The sequence below is a fragment of the Benincasa hispida genome, chromosome 4 (assembly GCF_009727055.1).
Source record: "Benincasa hispida cultivar B227 chromosome 4, ASM972705v1, whole genome shotgun sequence".
In the NCBI taxonomy this organism is placed as follows: Eukaryota; Viridiplantae; Streptophyta; class Magnoliopsida; order Cucurbitales; family Cucurbitaceae; genus Benincasa; species Benincasa hispida.
Genome location: NC_052352.1, coordinates 68,545,936 through 68,567,934, shown reverse-complemented (window position 1 = coordinate 68,567,934; position 21,999 = coordinate 68,545,936).

The window sequence follows — 21,999 nt, the reverse complement described above, 5'->3', positions numbered from 1 at the left end:
TCCGTCGTCTACACCAACGAACGGACTCCATACGAACACCGCAACAATGGGGAAAACACCCACACTTTGAACCCTTAGTATTCTCAGTGTGAGAATCTAGGAGTGTCCTCTGTTGGATTTGTGAGGGAAAGAAGAAAGGAAGATCGTATACCACGACAAGCAAGTGGGAGAATATCAGGTCTATCATCTATCGTATAGACAATGCTTGATGCTTTATGAAGCGGTACACGATCGTTTAGTAAATAGGCTGCGATCGTTTAGTAAATGCTCGGGCGCGCGATCGTTTTAGGAAAGAGCTAGCGATCGTTTAGCAAATCCTGTGTGATCGTTTAGAAAGAAGTGCGCGTGTATATGATCGTGTAGAAACATTGAGCTATCGTGTAGGCTCTCGGTTTGCTATGTGATAAGTAGTACACAATTCGTGTGCGAATTTTCTGATCTTTTTGCAAAATGAAAACAATTTTCATTTTACTCTTCAGTTATGAAAACAGAATGAAACCTCCCATTATCACACGATTACGGAGAAAACGTCGACACAATTATCCTATAATTGTCCAATTAAAAATATTCATTAACCTATGGTTTAATATCACATCATATGCAATACATTAACCATAGTCTTTTCTCCTCCACTAGATATAAATCATATTTATATCATTTTCCTCCAAATAATGTATCTCATACATAAAGTCAATCATATCTAATATAATTAACCAGTTCAATCATATCATATATAATCGAACTCCTTCTTGTCAATTTGAACACTTCAAACTGACCCAAAAACTGATTATCAACTTGAATTCATTGAGCTACCAAGGGGACCTTATAGACCTATGGTTCGAAGCTCCAACGATACGTGAATAGCTGACTAAACTCTTTAGCCACGAGATCCACCATTCGTTAATTGCCAGGCATTCCACTAAAGATCGACAGCTAAACTCTTCTCACCACAAATATGTTTCTGCGTCCATCGGATATAACCAATCAACAGTACGATAACCCTTCACAGATGCTCGTAAGTACAACTGGGCCAATTTACCATTTTGCCCCTGTAGTTATATCTAACTTCTTAAGTACCACTGATCCCTCTAGTGAACAATACAATATAGTCTTACTAGGTGTGGACACCTCTCGGGCTTTGAGAAGGTGCATGGCGCTGTTGGGTTTTATGTCCTAAAACTCGTGGTTTGTAAATAATAGAACTTATTCTGAAAATTTAATAAGATGTTATTGAATATATTGTTTTTTTTTTTTTTAGAAATCCAATAAACCTAAGTCCCTTGACTATTACATGAGTACTTGAACTTTATGTGGAGACATACAAGTGGATCAGGTTTGAGTAAATAGTCAAAATGATCTATAGTATATGAATAAGATTAGGTGTCTTATTCTGGTAACACTATTGGATGCAGCCTACTCTGTAGTTGTTACAAAGAGTTGTAAAGTGCTACGTACGAAGTGATCCTAATTCGTGCATGTTATGACATGAGGAGTGGGGGCATCCTATGCAAATGAGTTTTGTGCAAGATCGGACCACAAAACCAGTCACTCTTACTTTATAACGTTGTTTACTATTTAAGACTGACTATTTCAAAGCAATGACCTAGGTAACTTGACCTTAATCCTGAGCTAACTATGAACTCCTGTTTGTTCGGGATTATCCGTTGATCTGCAAACGGTGAGATTAGACCAAATATCTCTGCTCAATAAGCCTCCCATTTTGGGGATAAGATCGGATGAATAGTTGGGGACATAGGGTGCAAGACGGAATTCACTCCTACCCGATTAGGGTTAGTAGAGAGGTTGTTTCCTTCAAGTGCTGATTCTGGGTCTTGAACAAGAGGCCTCACCCTCTCATTGGCCCGAGAGGGATTCGATTTGTTGATTGGATCACAAATCAATTATTCATTAGGGAATCAGTGGGACTTAAGGAACAAGAAGTAATTTTGGAGGTAAAACAAAGATTTGACCCAGCCGTTATTACGAACAACCTCTGAATGATTAACTTACTAATCATGGTTATATCGAGTAAACATAATATATCTATAGTGAGGGGAGTTTAGCTATGGGCTTTAGTGGAACCACCCATTAGTTAATGAATGGGGGTTAGATCGGTCTAACGAGTTTAGCCGATTAATCTCGGATCGTTGGAGCCCATGATCTATAGGTCTGCGAGGTCCCCCACTAGCTCGTAAATGGATTAGCTCTAGAGTAGCGTGATAAGTTAATTTGAAGTGTTCAAATTAGAATTATATGAAATTGGAGAAATAATATTTAAATATGATTTAAATATTTGAAGATAGAATGTGTAAAAATTAATTTAATATTTGATATTAAATTAATTAGAATTATTTAAATTGTTTAAATATTATTTATTATTTTATTAAGAAAATTAATTTTGTAAAATTAATAATATTTTCAATTTTATTAAAAGAGTTGATTTGTGAAATCAATATTTATCAAATTAAAAAGAAAGAAAAAAACATATAATGGAAAATTGATTTTCTCCATTGTCTTCTTCCAAGTAGCTCACTAACAATCCATCTTCTTGGTCTTCATTTACTCCAAGCAAGAGCTGCATCTCATGCAGCAAATCTCTTTGCATGAGTGCCTGCAATATATTTGAAGAGATTGGAGTTTTTTTTAAGCAAGGCAACTAATCAAATTTTTCTAAAAAATTTGAGAGAAGAAATGTTTTCTTCATTGGGTTGTAGCAGTGAGCTTGTCTCTGAATTCCCTTAATTCAGGTTTATTTTGAGTCCCACAACTCAATATGGAGCACCAAGAGAGATAGTAGGAAAGATCTTGGATGGTCTACAATAAGATTCAGAAGAGATTGCAGCTGAATTCAAGCTTAGAGGAAGTTCTACAAATGTATGTCATGAAACCCATTTATTTTTGTTGAAACATGCTTTCATTTCTATCAAAATAATTGAATTGGAGTGCTTATGGATCATGGTCACTCCTCTGTGCAATGGTACATTCCAGCAGGCACCACATCATTCAAGCCTCGGGATCAGCCCCTTAAGGGAGCAATCTATCTACTTACCCCTACTTCGGGGAATGAGTGAATTCTTTCTTGTATAGCTGAGTTCCCAGCTCCCAGATCAGACGAATCCCCAAAGTGGTAGGTTTAAGTCGGCGATCTGGCCATTCGTACCCATGCAAATCAAAGAACCGGCCTCAAAGGCAAGAGTTCCCAACTCACTTAGGATTGAGGTCATGTTACCTATGGTCATCCTAGTGAAGTGAAGTCTCTATCATGAACGGCATTATATAACGAGACTATAACACTTCGTGATCAGGTCTTATACAAACTCTTTGTATAAGACACCCCCACTCACATGTCGCCATATGAATGATCAGGATCAGACCATCTGTAGCAAGTCACAACACTTGTAACTGTTCTACAAAGCGGGCTGCATCCGTAGCGTTACCAGGATAAAGTTTCCCTCCTATATCCATATACTACAAACTATTTTGGTTATCACTTAAGACATGATCCACTTGTATGTCACATACATGCTTAAGTTACAAATAACAACCAGAGATTTTAGTTTATTGGTTTGTGGTAAAGAAAATACAACATCCAATGTTCATAGACAAAAGTGTGAATAAAATATCATATATTATACATCATAAGAATTTGTTCAAAACTGTGTTTATAAACTATAGGACACGAAGTTTAGGGCATCATCCCCAGCAATTGTATCATGATAAAAGTGATAGAATTCTAAGATTCCTAGAACATAAGGAGAAGAAAAAGAAGAAAGCCTACATCATACCAAGAAGAGAAGGAGAAAAAGAAAAGGAGAAGGAGAAGAAGATAAGAGAACATATCGATGATGAAGTCATTGGGCAGAAGAAAAGAAACCGTGGACATCCTTAATCGACAAAGGAGAGCATTTTCGGGGAACAAGGATGTCGTGGACGAGGAAGAACCGTAGACAATCGCACACAGAAAATTAAAGAAAATAAGGAAAAAGACATCGCCAGGGTCGAGGAAACAGTGTGCCCACGAAGTAGAAAATTAAAGAGGAAAACCAAAGTCATGCTCGAGGAAGAATGCGATGAGGAAGAAAACGTAGACGAGGAAGAAGAAACCCATGGATTTCAAATCTGAAAGACATTTTAGGAAATTTAAAAAAATGAATACCTAATTGGCACGAGACACTTTTTTTTGCTATAGAGTGTAAATAGTTTGGTTATTTTTCTATTTATATGGACTGCCCTTTTTTCAATTATTTTTTATTTTAAATTTTCTAACGGGTTTTTCTGGTGGTTTTATTTCTAAAAGCTTGCTGATTTAGAGAAATGACGTGTTTTATTTTAGTAAACTGATGACGAGAATTTGAAGTCAATTTTACTCAACAACCAACCTCCCTTGGACGCGGTATGTGATGCATGTTTCTAATATATGCGTTGATAGTCATGCGTCGATGGTCATACATTGGAATGAAAAATGCATTAATTGAATGTAAGCGATGACCATGCGTCCTGCCACAAGTTTTCTTGCATTCACACCAAGTATAACATGAATGCAAGTTTCTCGGGTAATCCGAGGTCGAACACACGGACTTGTAGCTATATGTTTGCGGTGGTTGAATAAAAGAATGGAGGAGATATTGCTACGTTAATCCTACTCCTACTCCTATCTATCAGACAACACAATGAGAATATACATGAAAGGTAGAGATACGACAAACCTTGACATGAAATAAATGAATGGAAAAATAGATAAAATGCGGAGATGTTTTCATTGCAAAAATTAAGAGTGATCGCAAGGGCAACCCTAGTCAACGCAAACTAATGCGATCATGTAACACTTATACAATAGTAAACCACCTCTCAGTGTGAATGCTACGGTTTCTAATGCTAGAACGCATGTGATGTATGTGCAGAGGTGTCTATAGGGCCTATACATAAGCCTCTAATTCTTGTCTATGCGATGATACACAAGCAAGGCGACCACATATCATCATTCCTATTCCTAGGGTGCACGCGATGCAATGTTGACAAACAGAGTTTATCTCTAAGTCCCTATCTCTTGCTTATGCCGATCTAATCTCGCTCTCCCGAGTCTAGATTCTAACCTAGCTCTCTTGAGTCATTAGGTTATTTCTTTAGACTCTCTCTCGAGTAGCTCTAAAGGGGTGTTGAGCACAACATAAGACAAGACAAACACATGAACTTAGTTGACGCAAGATTGTTACTATCCCTAGTGAACAACGCATACCTTTCTTAATGCGTCCAATCACTTACCCTCCCGGGTAGTTAATTGTTGCTGACTTCACTCATAAGCAATGCGTTAGTCTATAGATAGGCGTTGCAGCAACTTTATACTAAGCAAATAAGGTTACTCACACACTCACGCAACACACACCTCTCAGTGGGTTGCTACATGCTTCATATTCCTAATCCATATGACTAAGTATGCAATACCCAAGTAATCCCACTAAGTGTTGCAATGAAAGTAATGATACTAAGCAAGAAGATGGAGATGGAGGCGAAGGAACAGAGAAATGCATTGAAAACAATTGTATTAATCCCTTAATTCCAAATGTTATACAATACAATATAGAAAAATAAAGGAAAAAGAAATGACCGGTTGGAAGCAAAAAGTTGCTTCCAGTGGATGTGCGTCAAGGCTGCCGATGGTGCCATGGATGGATGGAGGAGCTGACTCTCTCAAGATCTAACTCCAGTCGAAGGCTCCAGTCGTCACTCGGAATGGATGAAGGAGGTGAAGAACTCTCAGCCATCTTCTCACGCGTTTGTCTGGATTGCAGAAAAATCCCCGGTTGAGGGATAATCTCCGGATTATGAAATTTCAGCTCTTCGGCCTCTATTTATAGAGCTTGGATCGCCTACAATATTAATTAGACTGCTCTGAGTTTGACGTTCGGCGCGTTTGTCCTTTCTAAACCTTTGCCACCAACGGCATGGTAGGTGAAATGTCAGCATCAGCTTTGGATTTTCTCGAGGTAGATGCGTTGATGCGTTCATTCCACCAACCTTGCGTTGATCCCATTAGAATGCATTATCGCGTAGCCGCAATCTTCAATGGCCGCATTCGCTTAACACTGTAACTCTACATGATGACCGCAATCGCTTAACGAGCGCAGCTCCCATGCGATGGACGCATACGGCTTATTATCGCAACATTCATGCGTTGATCAATACGTTTGCCTTACGATGGAGTGTTTCTCCGCATGCGGTCGTCTAATAAAGGTCCGGTTTTCGCGTTTGCGTTCATTTCCTATATTGGCTACAAAAATAGAACATTGAATGCATAATTAACGCAAAGTAATAGGTTAGCTGAGATTCGATATGTTGCTCGACGCAAACTCTTTTTCTCATGAATTCCTAGCATGATCGATGCATATTCTACCTAACAACCTTCATAATTCTAAGCAAAAGGCTTAAGATGACATACATATCTGCATGTCATCATAAACGTATTTCAATTTAACAAATCTTATGTTTATTCCTTCCAAATTAATTTCTAAAGAAAATTTTCAAATAATAACAATGATAGTTTTAATACAAAGAAATATATTATGTGAAATTTTTTTAACCGTAAAAATAGATTTAAAAGTATGTGGACAAAAAAAAGGTTTTTTTTTTTTTGTAGATTTGACAAAATAAATTTTAAAAATTAGGCTCATAGCCCAGACTTATTATTTTGACAAAAATGATAAAAAAAAAACAAACCCAACCCATGAAATGTAAAAAAAACACCGATACACCTTATACATCTGATGCACTTGATAAATACAATACAGTCGATACACTTGATGCGCTATTGATATATACTTGATACAATATTGATACACATTTGATACACTTAATATCGTTAATACACCTGATACAGCTCATATACTTCATATACTAAAAGTGTCATATATGCAAAATGGAAAAGTGTGTGACACACTTTAAATATCCTATTTTAAACGGCCACCCATTACAATTTTCCAAAAAAATATTTAACCTTAATTGTTTTCTTTACTGAGAATATGAAATGTTATTATTTAGAAACAAAAATTAGGACGTATATAACTTTAAGAATATTTTGAGAAAATAAGTAATTTTGTCTTAAATAGTCTTTTTTTATTCAAGATTTAGATTTAAAGATGGTGTTCGTAAACTTTGGTCTATTCTCTCTAGTTCATTCCCAATCTTTTTAATTGTTCTTTTTTATACAAGTGTAGCCAAAACAAATTAAAGGCTCTATGACCAACTACGAAAGAACAGTCACATACAAACTTGGATACAACCCATGACAAGAAATGATAAAGCAATAATAAAACAATCGAATCCAATTGAATAAAAGCTCTAGCAAGCTCGTCATTAGACAGACGACCTAATAGAAACATAGAATGGTTTAGAAATTTTTGACAAATAAATTTTGCTTTTCAAATTGATTTAAAAAGTTTTGGCCCACTACATTCTGATTCCACTATATTCTCATCTCCAGTGTTTTTATTGAAATATAAATAAAATTTTAATAACATAATCAATTTTGCCATTTTTAAAATCCCTCTAAAATACGCTTTTAGTCGCTTGAAATTAATTTAATATTAAATTTACACTTTTAAGTGCAACTTTTATATCATCAAATAAGTTTTAAAGGATTAAACACATGTTTCATAGTAATTTTGAAAATGATAAAAGCGATTTTTATCATTTTAGAATCACTCCCATATGCTTAGTAGGTACTTAGAGCATTGAGTTGATTATTATAGTTAGTGATCATTACAGCATGTGGATTATAATAGTCTATAGATTATAATAGTATGTATTTTGAGTGCATACTATTTTAGCACGAGTTATAATAATACATGTTTTTGGAGCACATACTAGTTTAGTCTTAGTAGGATATAGTAAACATCATAACAAAAAGTGAAAGAAATGATGAGTAGAAAAAAATAAACATTGTAATAAATAGTAAATATTATAATAAAAAGAATTTTGAAAAAATAATGTTGCAGGATATAGTTGAAAGTACCAATTATTATAATTAGAATCCAACATGTGGTGTGTTATAATAATCACTCTACCCACTTGAATTTGGAGGCCCATACACCCTCTTAGACGGTAAGAATATACGTAGACTTCAACAACTACCAGTATAAATTTCTTTTGTTAAATTTTAAGTTTAGCTTCTTATGAGTCGTCTGATAATATTCTCATTTTCCACTTTTCGTTTTTGGTTTACTGTTTGGGTTTGTTTTTCAATGGAAATAAAATTTATTACAAATAACATAATAAAAAATACACAACAATGATATTAAAGGGGAATTGTAACAAATGGAAAAATTAGCCTATATTATGAATATTATAATAATAAATAGATGTCTATTACTTAGTGTCCCAAAAGTCATGTTTCAACCTTCATATTGTTGATGTGCCTTGTAGTTATTCATGCTCGGTGTCCATGTAAGTCCACATTCTACTTGTCACTTTGTCTATAAATAGTGGCATTTGGTAGATCATAACATCACACACCCATTGGTAAAAAATCCACTTCAAATTCCACTAAATCTTTTATTATCTAATTTTATAATTTTAGTTATTTTATGATTTTAGTTATTTTATTTTATTTTTATATATTTATTATTATTATTATATTAAATTTTCTCTATATTCATGTTTCCGTTATGCTCCTCAATTTCACAATACGTTATCAGCATGAGCTCCTATCGTTTACTCCGTTAAAGGTAGGTCCTAAAGGTATGTCGGTTTTTCCCTCTTCGTTATAATTAGTAAATTAAATGTTATTTTGCATATAGTACATATAAAATTCTTAATATAAAAATATTATTTTTTGATAATGTTGTCATGACAAACCTTGCAAATTAGAATTCACAGCCCTTAACATTGGTAACAATAATTATTTGTCATGGGTGCTCGATGTCAAAATTCACCTGGATGCTATGAACTTGGGAGAAATAATTAAGGAAGGAAATACGATATCCAGTAAGGACAAAGCAAAAGCTATGATTTTCCTTTGTCATCATCTCCACGAGGGATTAAAAATGGAATATCTTACAATAAAAGATCCATGTATCTTGTGGAAAAATTTAAAAGAAAGGTATGATAATCAAAAGACAGTTATTCTTTCTAAGGCCTGTTATGAGTGGATGCATTTAAGACTACAAGATTTTAAATCAGTAAATGATTACAATTCCGCATTATTTAAAATCAGTTCAAAATTGTTGTTATGCGATGAAAAAATTACTAATGTTGATATGTTAGAGAAAACATTTTCTACATTTCATGTCTCGAATATACTCCTACAACAGCAATATCAAGAGAAAAGTTTTAAACAGTATTCTGAATTAATTTCATGTATTCTCGTGACCGAACAAAATAACGAGTTATTGATGAAAAATCATGAATCTCAACCAACCGGAACGACACCATTCCCTAAAATGAATGTTGTGAATTTTAATAATAATCGTGGTCGAGGTCGTCGTCGCGGTCGAGCTTGTGACCATGGCAGATGAAGAAATAATTATTATTTTGGTGGTGGTCATTCTAATCATTTAAATTTCAAAAGAACCACACAAAATGATGATCACAAAGGAAAAGCTCCACAAGATAAGAGTTCAAAAAGTGTTGAAAATAAATGTTTTCGATACGGAATGACTGGGCATTGATCACGTACAGGTCGTATGTCAAAACACTTAGTTGACCTTTGTCAAGCCTCCCTGAAAGAAAAAGAGAAAAATGTGGAAGCAAAATTTGTATACTAGGATAACGACATATTTGACTCTTCCCACATAACAAATTTGGATGTAGTGGAATTCTTTAAATCTTCTAAAGAGAAGATTGACACAATTGGTAGAACATCAAATGTTTCTTTTGACTTTGAGAATATCTAGACTTAATGTTGTTGTTTTTTTTATCTATCTTCATGTTTTTTTAGTAACTTTTGTATATTTTAAGTGTTGTTTTTTAATTGTAATTATTTTCTTTTAATGAAGAAACATGGATCATTTTTATGTATTGGGTGTTTAAAAAATAGCAAAAAAGGTCTAGTCTGGCAGACAATGCAGCTACACACACAATACTTACAAATAAAAAATATTTTTCCAAATTGACAATCTTGAAAGCAAAAGTAAATACAATATCAGGTTCTGCAAACTTGATCGAAGGTTTTGGAAAATAAAATATTATTTTGCCTAAAGGAACAAAATTTACAATTGACACTACTGTTGGATTTTATGTCCTGGAACTCGTAGTTTGTAATATCATATTCTTATTCAGTAAAGCAATTATTGAAAATCTTTAGTAAATTTAAATTCTATATTCATGAATCCAATAAACTAAGGTTCCGAGGCTATTAAGTTTAAGTTTGAACTTTATGTAGTGACATAAATGTGGATCAAGTTCAAATATATATATAGCCAAAATGGTCTATAGTATATGAATAAGGTTGGGCGCCTTATTCTGGGGGCATCCTATGTAAAGAGTTTACATAAGACTGAACCATGAAATAGTCACTTTTACGTTCTAAATGTCGTTTAATGTATAAAACTGACTATTTTGTTAATTGATGACCTAAGCAACTTAACCTTAATCTTGAGCTAACTATGAACTCCTGTTCACTCGGAATTATCCTTAGATCTACATAGGTGAGGGCAGCTCATTATCGCTGGCCCATAAGCCTCCCATTTCAGGGGTAAGATCAGGTGGATAGCTGGGAACATAGGGTGCAAGACGGAATTCACTCCTACCCGTTATAGGGATAATAGATAGGTTGTTCCCTTTAGTACTGAATCCAGGTCTTGAATAAGGGGCCCCACCCTCTCATTGGCCCGAGAGGGGTTCGGTTTATAGGTCGGACCTTAAACCAATTGTTCATTAGAGGATCAGTGGAACTTAAAGAATAAGATGTAGTCTCGGGGGTTAAACGGTTTTTATGACCCAGCTGAGATTACAAACAACCTGTGAAGGATTAACTTACTAATCATGGTTATATCAAATGGACACAAATATATTTATAGTGAGGGGAGTGCAACTACAGGACTATAGTGGAATGATCCGTTAGTTAACGAATGTTGATTAGCTCCGTCTAAAGAGTTTAGCCAGCTAATCTCGAATCGTTGGAACTCATGATCTATAGGTCCATTAGGTTCCCCTACTAGCTCATATGAAATAAACTTAAAAAAGTATGATAGAATAATTCGAATTGTTCGAATTAGGTGAAGAGAGAGAAACCGACAAGTATATGTGATATAGTGGTCAGGTTTTTTTTAGTGTATTCTTTAATATTTAAATGTGATTTAAATATCAATAATATGAATATGTTCATATTCGAAAACTCAGAAATAATGGAAATGGTCAAAGATGTAAAAAGTCAAAGAGTTGACTTTTGACTTTGAAAAGTCAAACTTTGACCGACCTTATATTCAAATGTGATTTGAATTTCGAGAAAATGAATGCGAATTCATGCTCGGGAGGTCAAAATTAGTCAACACGAAAAAAAATCATAACAAGTCAAAATGTTGACTTTTTGGTCAAATTTTGACTTTAACCAAATGACTATTTTGCCCTTTGACTAAAGTTAGTGGGAAAATCTAAACTTTTGTTAGATAATTCCACTAATTAAATAGTGGGCTAGGTGTTGGCTTATAGTGGAGACATTACCAGCTAAAGTAGTGGGCTAACTAAAGTTTTTTCATGCAATTTTGCATGACCCTTTTTTATAAATATGAGCTTGTGATTTTGGATTAAAAACTTTTGGATTTTTGCCAAAATAGTTTTCAAAAATTGGACTAAAAAGAAAAACCCAAACCCAACCACAATCCCTTCTTCTATTTCCATCTTTTCTCTCTCTCGGGTTCTTCTTCGATCAAGTCCCACAACTCGGTTCTGAGTCCAGAGAATAATAGGTCAGTTCTAGTGGTGGTCCATTCGTGTTCGGGTGAAGATAGACGAGTTTTGGGAGCCTCGAAGTATTATTTCAAAATAACCCTAATTAATTCTTTTGGGTTGCATGTTTAATTTGGGCAATTAGAGTAGAATTGATTCTTATTTCTACTGCGCATGCCGATTTTTCCATCAAATACATCGTTCTCTAATCAATTAAAGAGAAATCTTCTAAGTTTTAAATATATACGTTGCAATGATTATCATATTAAGACTGATAGTAAAAACAATTTAGAATATCTATATCATATCCACTATCTCAAATGAAAAACGTATATTGGAAGAGTTATCTGCTTTATCTTCTAGATTATATTATACTCACATACGAGTAATTGAAACATATACAATAATGAACCTGATGAATTCAAACATATTTACAATTTGACATGATCGATTGGGTCATCCAGGATCTATAATGATGAGGAGAATTATTAAGAATTCAAATAGACATTCATTGAAGAGCCAAAAGATTCTTTAAATCTAATGAATTATCATGTGATGCTTGCTTTCAAGGAAAATTGATAATTAGACCATCACCGGCTAAAGTAGGGACTGATCACCTACATTTTTAGAACGAATTCATGGGGATATATGTGGACCTATTAACCCACCAAGTGGACCATTTAGATATTTTATGGTATTAATAGATGCATCCAGTAGATGGTTACACGTGTGCTTATTATCAAGTCGAAATCTTGCATTTGCAAGATTACTTACTCAAATAATTAAGTTAAGAGCACAATTTTCTGATTATACAATTAAGATCATTCATCTTGATAATGCTGGTGAATTTACATCCCAAGCTTTTGATAATTATGTATGTCCATTGGGATAATTGTTGAACATCCCATTGCTCATGTTCATACACAAAATGGTTTAGCATAATCATTCATAAAACGTTTGCAATTAATTACAAGACCACTACGTATAAGAGCTAAGCTTCCTTCATCTGTAAGAGTACATGCTATTTTGCAAATAGCGTCACTTGTACGCATTACAATTAGCTTATGGTCATGAGCCAAATATTTTCTATCTGAGAATTTTTGGATGTGCAGTATATGTTCCGATTGCTTTACCACAATGCACTAAGATAGGTCCACAAAGAAGGTTAAGAATATATATCAGATATGATTCCTCATCAATTATCAAATATCTCAAACCCCTGATGAGTGATGTATTTACTGCACGATTTGTTGATTTTCATTTTAATGAGACAAATTTTCCAACATTAGGAGAAGGAATTAAGAAATTGGAAAAAGAAATTACATGGAATGCATCGTTATTGTCTCATTTAGATCTCCGTACAAATCAGTGTGAACTTGAAGTTCATAAAATAATTCATTTGCAAAATAGAGCAAATCAACTACCATGTGCATTTATAGATGCAAAGAAAGTAACTAGGTCACATATACTAGCTGCAAATGTTTCATCGAAAATTGATGTCCCAACATAACAAGTTGTCATTAATGAAACTGGAACATGCCAGAAGCGTGGTAGACCAGTGGATTCCAAAGATAAAAATCCTCGAAAACGAAAAATAATTAATAGTGAAAAAGACTTAGTTGAGGATGTAAATACCCATGAATAAATCTTCAATATGACTAGTGAGGAAGGTGAAATACCTAAAGATAATAATAAAATTTCAATAAACTATGTCATGACAGGAAAAAGATGGAATCGAATTAATGTAATTATTGACAACATTTTTGTGTATAATGTTACTCTTGATATTATATCTGAAAATGAAGATCCTGAATCAACATCTATTGAAGAATGTTGACATAGAAAATATTGGCTTCAGTGAAAAATGTCGACATTGAAATGGAAAGTTTTTGGACCAGTAGTCCGAGCACCCAAACCTGTGGGATCAAATGGTATTTGTGAAAAAAAGAAATGAAAATAATGAGGTCACAAGATACAAAGCAAGACTAGTTGCACAAGGTTTTTCACAAAGACCTGGTATTGATTATGAGGAGACATTTCTCTAGTGGTGGATGCAATTACACTAAGATATTTAATTGGTTTGACTGTGCATGAAAGTCTGGATATGCATTTTATGGATGTAATCACAATATATTTATATGAATCTCTTGATAATGATATATATATGAGAATCCTAGAATGATTTAAAATACCTAAAACATATACATCAAATTCTAGGGAAAGGTATTCAGTAAAGTTACATAGATCACTATATGGATTAAAACAATCAGGACGGATGTGGTATAATCGCCTGAGTGAATATTTATTGAAAGAATGATATCAAAATAATCCAATATGCCCGTGTATTTTTATAAAGAAATCACAATCAAGATTTGTTTTTATAATTGTATATGTTGATGACTTGAATATAAGCTTTCAAAGGTAATAGAATATCTTAAGAAAGAATTTGAGATGAAAGATCTCGGAAAAACAAAATTTTTCCTTGATTTGCAAATTGAGCATTTAGCAGATGGAATATTTATTCATCAGTCAACTTATACAGGAAAAATTTTGAAAATATTTTATATGGACAAAGCATATCCATTAAATATTCGAATGGAAGTTCGTTCATTGGATATAAAGAAAGATATATTTCGACCTCAAGAAGATAATGAAGAACTTCTTGATCCTGAAGTACCATATCTTAGTGCAATTGGTGAACTTATGTATCTTGCTAATAATACAATACAAAATATTGCATTTTCAGTAAATTTATTAGCAAGATATAGTTCTTTTCCAACAAAAAGACATTGGAACGAAATTAAGCATATACCCCGTTATCTCCAAGGAACAATCGATATGAGTTGTTTTATTCAAAAAAATCAAATTCTAATCTAGTTGGTTATGCAAATTCTGGATATTTATCTGATCCACACAAAACTAGATCTCAAACAGGTTATCTATTCACATATGGAGGAACTGATATATCATGACAATCGATAAAATAGACCATAACGACCATTTCCCCAAATAATGCTGAAATTCTTGCAATTTATGAGGCTAGTCAAGAATGTGTATGACTAAGATCAATGACTCAGCACATTCGTGAAACATGTGGCTTGTCTTCTAATAAAAATCCCCCAACAATTGTACGAAGACAACACAGCTTGCATAGCCCAAATCAAAGGAGGATATATTAAAGGAGATGAAACAAAGCATATTTCACCGAAGCTTTTCTACACTTATGATCTTGAAAAAAATGGTGACATCACTGTACAAAAAGTTTATTTGAAGGATAACCAGACTTATTTACAAAGGCATTACCAACCGCAACTTTTGAAAAATTAGTGCACAACATTGGAATGCGACGACTCAAAGATCTTAAGTGATGTTTTCATGTGGGAGAGTAAATATATTGTATTCTTTTAGGAGTATATATTATATGAAATATGTACTTTTTTCCTTCCCTAAGGTTTTTTTCCATTGGGTTTTTCCTAGTAAGGTTTTAACGAGACATATTTCATATAGATATGGGCACTTAAGGGGGAGTATTATGAATATTATAATAATAAATAGATGTCTATTGTTTAGTATTCCAAAAGATATGTGTCACCTTTCATATTGTCTATATGCTTGTAGTTATTCATGCTTAGTGTCATGTAAGTTCACATCCTACTTGCACTTTCTCTATAAATAGTGACATTTAGTGGATCTTAAAATCACACACCCATTGGTAAGAAATCAACTTCAAATTTCACTAAATCTTCTATTATCCAATTTTATAATTTTAGTTATTTTATGATTTTAATTATTGTATTTTAAATTATATTTTATATATTTATTATTATTTTTATATTATATTTTCTCCATATCCGTGTTTCCGTTGTATTCCTCGATTTCACAAGAGCCTAATTATTTACAAACATAGCAAGATTTTAAATTTCATTTCTTTTAAATTATGATTTTGCGCATCCCACGTTCTGTAGCTCATCTTCATCCAAAATCTCGATTTTGTTCTACTCCGTCATTGAAGTTGGCTATCAAACACCACAAAGCTACTGTTCGAGAAGTCAAGCCCAAGAGTAGAAGAATTATGTTGCGATTTTAGGGGATTTTGTTAAAATTCTTTAGGCATTACTATTCTCAATCTGAATTTTTGTGGGTTTTGTTAAAAACAGGGTACTGGAGGCTATGAAGACGAACGTAACATATTGTCACCATGGCTGAAACCTTAAAGCTTCTTTGTTCAATGCAAGTTTCACGTTGACTCTCATAAGAGCAAATGTAATAATTTGGCAACCTAATTCCTTGGTTGCTCTATAATCTGATGAAGGCGAGGAATAATCTGATGCCGATAGAGGATGAGATTACTTATTCATAATTCGAGGATGGAGATTGGGAGGAACATTAATCCCTCAATGAAAATAGTTGTTAATGTGCTTCTGTTAGTTTAAGAGATATTAAACGCATTGTTTTTTTTTTCAAATATAGTAAAATGAATTACTTATTCATAAATATAGCAAAATATCATTGTTGTTATATTTGAATATTTCTATTAGTTTTGTCATTTAAAAAAAATTATACAAAGCTTTTGTTTAGTGTATTTGTTGATCTTGGTGGATTTTTAGTGAAAGTGTAAAAACCTTCTTACATATAATGGTTTTGATAGACTAGTATCATTTGATTATTAGATTGTACATCTAATTTATTTTATGAAAGTTTATCACTAACATATTTTTATGAAGAAAAAAAATTTAGTCGTATATTTATAATTCTATCGGTGATATCTCTATATTCTACGAGTGATATCATTTTATGTGAAATAAGTCCTTGAATTTTGAAGATTGTATTTACTGTTGTCATTTTTAAACCAATTTTGTTGATATGAAATTGTACTTATAAAGTGTTAAATTAAATATTAAATTGAATTTGAGTGAATATGAACGTGTTTTGGAATAATTTTGAACATGACTTGATTTTAATCATTTCAAAATTACTTCCAAACATGCACTTATATTATATTGTGTTGGGCATTATCGCAATTCACTATTGTTCAATAGGGGTTCTCTCATCTCCTAGGATCTCGTTGGTGCTTTCTAGTGCAAACTATAGCTCATTTGATATATGTTCCAACTTATTGTCTGTGAGGCATGTTATTCATGACCATTCTTCCATAATTAGGCCTAATTGGATAACTCCTTCTTCGAGGTCTTTCAAAGTGAATTTCGATACAACTATTGAAGGCAGTGAGGTTGGTAATGGAGTTGTTGTACGTAATTCCAATAATGAGATCTTGTTGGTTACAGAAAAATTCTAACTTTTCGTTTGTTATGTGGAGCTTATTGAGGCCTTAGTCCTCTATTAAGGCATTGTCAAGGTTTTGGAATCTAGCATTTATCGTCTAAGGATTAAGACGATTCTCTCATTTTGTGGAACCTTCTGATGAACTCTTCTTGATATTCTAATGAGATTCAGTATTTTATGGATTCTCTATGTGCTTTACATCGTTGTTGTGTTGTTGAAGGTTTTTTTTCCTCTTAAACATAAATGCAATTTTGTGGCACGCGCGCTTGCTTCCCATGTAAGAAGAAATTGGGTGTTGTTGGTTTGTCTTGAAGACCATCAATGACAAACATGTGTATAAATGATGTGATGATAAATTTGTAAGATAGTGCAAACATCCACTGTCACAAAGTAGTAAATTAGGAATATTCCAAGTACCGTATCTCACGACACTAGCAAGTAATTCAATTATTTCCAAAACAGCACTTTTAATGCAAACCAAGGGTAACTGGTGAAAATAGGTGAATTTTATGGTTGGTTGCTAACAAAGGTAAACAATAGATGACAATAGGAATTGGAGGTCAAATTTTAATAATTAAGTAATGTACCTCGAACTATGCGGTAGCATCATGTCGACGTTGACCAACTATGAACAAAGAACTACTCCTATTTAGTTTTTTTCCCACAAGTTTTTCTAAGAGCTTAAATAACTAGTTTTATATTTCTATAGTTAACTGAATCTTAGCTTAATTCATGCAATCTCTAAGTCCTATGTTGTACCTAATGTTTAAGGTTACACGACAACTTATGTCTAGGTTATTAGTCTCAAATTCTTTTGAGTTCCACTTATGTCCTAACTTGCATAACATTAAAAACACTAACATGCTAACTCAAATGATTAGTTTAACTTAACAAGATAATGTTTAATCAACGAAAAAAGAAGAAGAAAATATCGATGTAATGTGAAGCAATTGCATTGGCTCGAGCTATATTATCTTAGGATACTCACATGAGTGAATTCATTAGAAAATTAGCCCATAAATAGATGAAAACAAATATACTTCATTAAATCAAATGTCATGGGTTAAAAAACATCCATTCAATAAAAGACTGAGAGATAAACAATGAGAAATACATAAAAATAGTAAATAAAAAATGTTGGAAAAACAGTACAACTCCTCATTGAGTAAGAAACGATACACCGAATGGCTCTTTAGGATGGGTTTAACGTTTCTCAAGGTAAATTCTCACTATAGACACGTCGCTGCTTGTAAGAATGACATAAAGAACTAATTTCTTCAGCGAAATTTATTTTCATTCTTAAAGAGTTTATAGATGATTTTCATGGGCTTTCTTCCAAAGGGGTGGAAATTGATGATTCTTAAGGACTTCTTCATAATTCATAGGCCAAGGAAGTTGGATGGAGACCCTTCAATGACCCTAGTCAAATTTAAAGCTGAAAAACGGTTGACAACTGCAAAACTAGCAAATGTTGAATGATTGAAGCGTGCGTTGATTCGGTCTAGGACATGATGCGACTGCATCAGACGCATTTCCAACAAAACTGCCAAATTCGACTATAAAAGCTCATAAAACTGATTCGAATCATCATAAATTAACTCAAAGTTGTTAAGAGAGATGTGCTCGCTCATTTTACCTTTTTTTTATGATATTATGGGGTCAAAAGTCATAATAAGTGATTCTTTTACTTAGTAAAAGTAATAACATATATGGTAAAAAGGGACACTTTGGGGTTGCTTGGGAGGTTGGAATGTAATCAAGATTACTAGGAATCTGAGGAGTGTTAAAACAAATGAGGAATTGAGAACGAAATATAATGAGATTGTGAAGCGTGAAAACAGTGGAAAAGAATATTGAGTTGAAAACTGTGGGAATGGAGTGGATTTGTTATTATGAATCGGGCCTAAAATACTCAATCCAAACATGAGTTTTGGATCCATTACATAACAAATCTATTTCATCATTGCCCCAAAAAGCCCTTTTATGACATCTAATACCCATTCTCATGGGTGGAATCTGGAAAATTTTCATAAAATGACCCAAAATCCAAAACTTTTCTATGAATGACCTCTTTCTAAAAACTTTTTGTCCATGCAAAATACCAATTTTATCTCCAATTTTAAAAACTCGTCAGACTGTGCCATTCTTCATCTTCCTTCAAATGATTTCTTCAGCGATTCATTCAATATGTATTCAATACATCACCAACATCCTACCATAGTATTTATTCCCAACTAATATTCTATCAATAGCATCTAATAACATTGATATTAAGAATGGAAAATCACACTCAGTTATTCACTTTCTGTCGAACTCCCCACGAAGTTCTCCCTTGTTCTCTTTGTTGAGATTGATACCCTAAATTTCGTGGTTTTTTGTAAGTTAAACATATATGTGGAGACATACAGGTGAATTATGTTTAAGTGATGATCTAAATGGTCAGTAGTGGATGGATAAGGCTGGGTATGGTGACACTACGAATACGACTTATTTTGTAGTTGTTACAATTGTTGTAAAGTGCTACAAATGATCTGATCCTGATATTTCATGTGGAGACATGTGAGCAGGAGTATTCTATACAAAGAGTTTGTATAAGACCGGACCACGAAATGAATAGTCTTTCTGCATACACCGTTGCTAGAAAAAACTTAGAGGTTGTTTAGGGCGCTGAGTTGAGATAGGATGTTTGGAATTCATATGTCTTTGGAGTTCATATATCTGTGGAGTTTATATGTTTGTGTTTGGGGTGCAAATTATCTGGTATGAGTTCATATGTCTGTGTTTGGAGTGTAGAATTGAGTTCATATGTCTGAGTATATGATGCAGTTTGTTGAACTCTAAATAATATTCTTTTATGATTACTATTTTTGTTTTGAAACTTTTTTATTCTATAATTCTACCAATTTTTGTTTGAATAAAATCTGGATTGCATTTTTTTCTTTTAATTTTTAAAACTTTTCTTTCTTTCTTTTTTTTCTTGGGCAATGAACAACAATTAACCCATTACATTTCTTATAGAAATATGGCTAAATAAAATAAGAACTAAAGCGAAATCAAAACTTTTGATTCTAGCTAATTTTTCTCAATGAATTTCATTATCATCTTCTTCTTTTTCTTTTTCTTCCTATTGTTACTCTATATTTTTACTTGTCATGAATTTTTTAAATTAAATCTCCCTCAACATCATAACAGCCAATGGAATGTCACCACATTTCTTCAATAGTTTCACTTTTATTTCCTCTAAATTTGGAGGATCATCAAAGAACAAATCTTTACTTTTCACTAATTCTTGCTGAAAAATGTTCCAGGAAAAAAATTTCATTTTATGGTTTTTTTTTATTTATATGTTACATACTTTTCAACTACATATATACTTTTCGTCTAAATATTCTTAACGCTCATTTGATATGTGAATTCATTACGTATAAATATTGCACTTAATGTAGACAAAATAATATTTTTTGTATAATAAACAACCTTACAACATACTTTAACAATCATCAGTCTTATAGTAGTCGGAAGTGGTTGTCGAAATTGATTATCAAAGATGATTTTTGCTGGAGTTTGTAGTTAAAGGAGGTTGTCAGAGCCTAAAGTTGGTTTCATGAAGGTATATTGGAGTTGGTTGTTGAAGTTTATCATTGGAGGTGGTTTTCGAATCCCGGAGTTGGTCGGGTGAAAGTAGTCGTCGAAGTTGATAATGAAGATGATTTTCACTAGAGATTGTAGTCGGAGGTGACTGTCGAAGCCTGAAGTTAGTCGCATGAAGGTGGTATTAGAGTTGATTGTCAGAGTTTGTCGTTGAAGGTGGTTGTCGAAGTCCCGAGTTGATTGTCAGAGTTGCCTGCTCAAAGGTAATCATCGAAGTTTGTAGTCGGAGGTGGTTGTCGGAGCCTATGAAGGTGGTTGTCGAAATTGGTCATCAAAGTTTTTTGTCGGAGCCAATTGGTCGTTAGAGTTGGTAGCACGAAAGTGGTCATCGGAGTTGGGTCACCGAAGGTGGTTGTCGGAGTTGGTCACGCGAAGGTTGTCGGAGCTTAGAGTTGATCGTGGGAGCTGTCATCGGAAGTGGTTGTCGGAGTCCGGATTTTTTCGTCGAAATTTTCATCGAAGATGGTTGTCGGAGCTCGGAGTTGGTCGCCGGAGTAGTCATTAGAGGTGGTTGTCGGAGCCCAAAGTTGTCATAAGAGGTGGTTTTCAGAGCTTGAAATTAGTACTTGGAGTGTGACAATGGTCAATAGGTGGAGCCATTGAAAACATGAGAATAAAGGAGAGTTAGGGTGTATTGGGGTGAGTTGATAAAATATATCAACTCAACTCCACCAACATTTAAAGTTGGTGGGCCAAACAATGAGTTGGTATATTATACCAACTCAACTCATATTGGTGAGCTAAACATCCCCTTACATTTCATTCGAATAACCATATGTGATGCAACCTGAATCTTGAGTGAGTTGTGAAGTTTTGCCTATGAAGGCGTGTAGGGATAAAAACTCTAACATAGCGGAAAAAACTAAGACCCAACTCGTAATTATTTTAGATTTCAAAATATCAGTACACTGGAAAAACTTACAGAATAACACAGAGACCTAAAAATCTCAATCATCCGTAAAAGTTAGGTTAAACATGTTGTACTATTAGGGAATTTAGTATTACAGAGAATAGGGAAAAAAAATCACTTATTTTTGTTAACGACTCGGACGAAAGGATCAATTCTCCTTGGGATTGAATGCATGAACACCACCAATTGAGAACCTCCGTATTCTCTGAGAATTTAGAGTTTTTGGTTTGCGGGAACCAATCTTAAAATTGGGGAAAGAAAAAGAGAGATTTTTT